The sequence below is a fragment of the Larimichthys crocea genome, chromosome III (genome assembly GCF_000972845.2).
Source record: "Larimichthys crocea isolate SSNF chromosome III, L_crocea_2.0, whole genome shotgun sequence".
Lineage (NCBI taxonomy): Eukaryota > Metazoa > Chordata > Actinopteri > Sciaenidae > Larimichthys > Larimichthys crocea.
In genome coordinates, this window is record NC_040013.1 from 19364826 (window position 1) to 19368170 (window position 3345).

The window sequence follows — 3345 nt, forward strand, 5'->3', positions numbered from 1 at the left end:
TTTTTCTTTCTCAGCTATGAGGATTTCACATGGCTGCGATTAAAGGCTGACGAGGACACGTCGTCAAGTATATCTTCCAGCTGCTTGATGAGTGCAAGAATAGAAAATAAATATTATGTATATGACATTTAAACCAAATACAGCATAAACCAAACCAAAAGGATGGAACACAGAGGAGAGAGGACCAGGTCCTGATAACTGAACTCCGCCTCCCAGGCCACAAACTGAACCCTACAATCAAATTTCTCCAGGTAATCATGATAATTATATATATTTATAATCAGAGACAAATAATTACACAGAAGACCACAGAGACTAAAGATTGATCATAAACAGCGCAATGCAAAACAACACATCCTTCTTGCATGTTTACCCACAGTATTATAAGCTTAGTAGGAAAAGCAGGAAACAGACACACAAATTCAAAGTAAATTAGGATGTAAGGCATGTCAGTGGCATTGTGTATGCAAATGCTATATTAGAGGAGGCAGGGGGCGTCACAGTGAGAGCTGCAAGTGATAAAGGCAGAGAAAACTATAAACTATTTTAGCTTCTTCCTCTCGCCTTTGATTCCCAGGACTTCTATTTTTTAAGGAAAACCAACACAGAAAAACTTCTTCACATTTCTTGTTTAAAGGACTAATTTGCTTTTGGTTTAAAAAGAAATACTCTTCCACTGAAATACAATATCAAAGCTTGCCTTGCTTAAACCGACACTTTACAGATGAGTTACTCATGAAAACACTTTCCTACTTTTCTTTATTGACTGTCATTTGAGAAGATTACAACCTTTAACTGCGCACGATTTAATGGGTTGACAATTACATTGAACGGCATTCAGGTTACAGATGACACTTTCCCTCTGCCATTGTCAGCAGACACTAATTGTGGAAAGAAAGTCAAAGATCAGAGATCGAAGAGAATCACTCTGTTAAGCTCTTTGATTATGTGCATTTACAAGGTGATTGGCCCCATGGATGACGACAGAGTTCCTGGAAACGCAGGGTTAAAGAGTGAGTGGTCGTCAAGCTTGGCTGATTGCCTTATTCATGTGATATTGATAGTAATCCTCTCCAGGATTTTCAAAGGTGGAAGAAACCGATAAGGTGTCTTTTGACATTCCTTCATTATGTCAAGGACGTAAGACATTGTATCGTGCACATACAATGTGTGTGCATGCGTGTGAAGACGCTTCTTAGCAGCTAGATGGATGTGAGAGTCAACCTATCCTGTTTTCTTGCATCATTCCTCTTCACACGCTGTTTCACAGTTTCAACTCATTCAAACCCGGGAGATGATGAGAAAAACCACCACCACCACCATCATCATCTACTGTCTACTACAGCAGTAGCCCAAGAGCACATGGACATGGATCACAAAGATTGAGCTTTGTATTTCTCATCATTTCCAAATGGAAACCTGTTACTACACAGTGATAGCTTAGATTTAACAAATGTAGTGTCCATTTGCAATGCTCTCATCAGCCCAATGTAGTAGGAACAGTAGAGTAGAGTGCTGAAAATCTGTGAATGTGTAAGTGACAGTACTTGGTTAATAAATTACTCAAAGCTACTTTCCATTTTAAAGCAACATTACGAAACTTTTCTACTATTAAATAACAATAAAAACAATTATTTAACGCTATACTGACATCTAATCAGGTCTACGTAAACACTTACCGTATGAAAAATACTTTAATGTCCTTTCAGAAGTTAGAAGAGCAAAGCAAAAACTTTCTAACATCTAACATCTAACTGTTGTCTTTTTTAGATTTTGGTATAAGAAGTGTGGCCAGATGTGGCCAGGGATTGCCGCTGGAAGCCGCTCCTTGTTCTGGGTTTTGCTCCATCGCTATTGCACCACAGTCAAAAGACAGATGGTGTTTATTTCCTCGCAGGCAGCTGGCAACTTGGCATCTGCAGTAGAGTCTCCCACCATATACTCAGTTCGAGGAGGGTTGTAACAAAAGTGTGAATGTTAACAAGTAATGGTAACTCATGTGTGTAATTTGTAATTTGTCACTGCACACCATGACATCTGACTTCTACTAGTTCGTTTAAAAAACTAAATATAACCTACTTTAGATTTGAGTGTCATTTTTCACTGATTAAATCATATACAGTATCAGCCAGCGGTCAACAAACACAATGGTATTGGTTGTTACTGTATGGTGTGTTTTTAAATGTAGTTAATTTACTTATTTTTGTCTACTTATTGTTAAAAATCTCTAACAAGCCAGTCTAATTCATGTAGCCCAGTATGCCTTTGCAAACCATTTCCCCAGCAGTGATAAAGGTTTGAAAAGACGACGTCATGTTATAAATAATTTTAATTTTTTTTTAACATTTGATGTTGAGTTACACAACCGATCCTTTGCTTACTCTTTTTGTGTGGCATTTCTGTACAGCTCATCTGTGATGACCTGGGTAAATTACCCATGTTAGGGAGGAAAAGCTTTTGAGAATCCTCAACTCATTGATTAGTGAATCGATAGAGAATACAATGGATTCAAATGGGCATAGATTTAGAGCACCAGAAGCTCAAAGACAAAGGCGTAATGGAAGGAGGAGGAGAAGAGAAGGAACATCTTAAAGGATATTATTAGAACAGTAATGTGTCATGTTACCTGTTCACCACTGAAGTAACGCTGTTATTCAGTTAAACTATTTTTTGTATATATATAGACTCTTTTTAAAATACATATGTTAATCTGTTACTTAATGTTTAACAAACAAACAAACTAACTAAATGTATAAAAAAATAAATGTTTTCAATTTTAATGAACAATTTATAATAATAATTTAATAAAAATGATTAAATATAATATAATTATTATTTCATTTGCAAAGATTTTGGTTCTTTTAGTTGTGACCACTGTATTAATTATTATATTTTCAAAATTAGCTGTTTAAAGATAGTATAGATTGACATTTTGGTAAACATTTTTATCCTTCTTCTTCTTCTTCTTCTTCTTCTTCTTATTATTATTATTATTATAGCCAAGCAGCAACCTCCATGACTGTGAAGTGAAGCCAGTTCATAAATGCCAAACACTGCAGTCCCTTGAACGGCCACTTGAGGTTGGCTACAGAACATATCACTCTCCATAAGCTCCTGTATTAACATTCAAGTCTAATAAAGGTAAACATAACATATTAGTTTGTACATTTTAATTCTGTATGCCAGAGTCATTTCTCTGTTTTCTGCATCTTTTAGTTTTATGAGTACTTGATGGAGTCCAGATCATGAGATGTTGGCGATATCAGATGAGTTGGCTCTAAGCAACTTCCATTAGTGACCTTACGAGTCCTTCAAAGGTCATGGGACAACTGAGGTTCCTGTGGA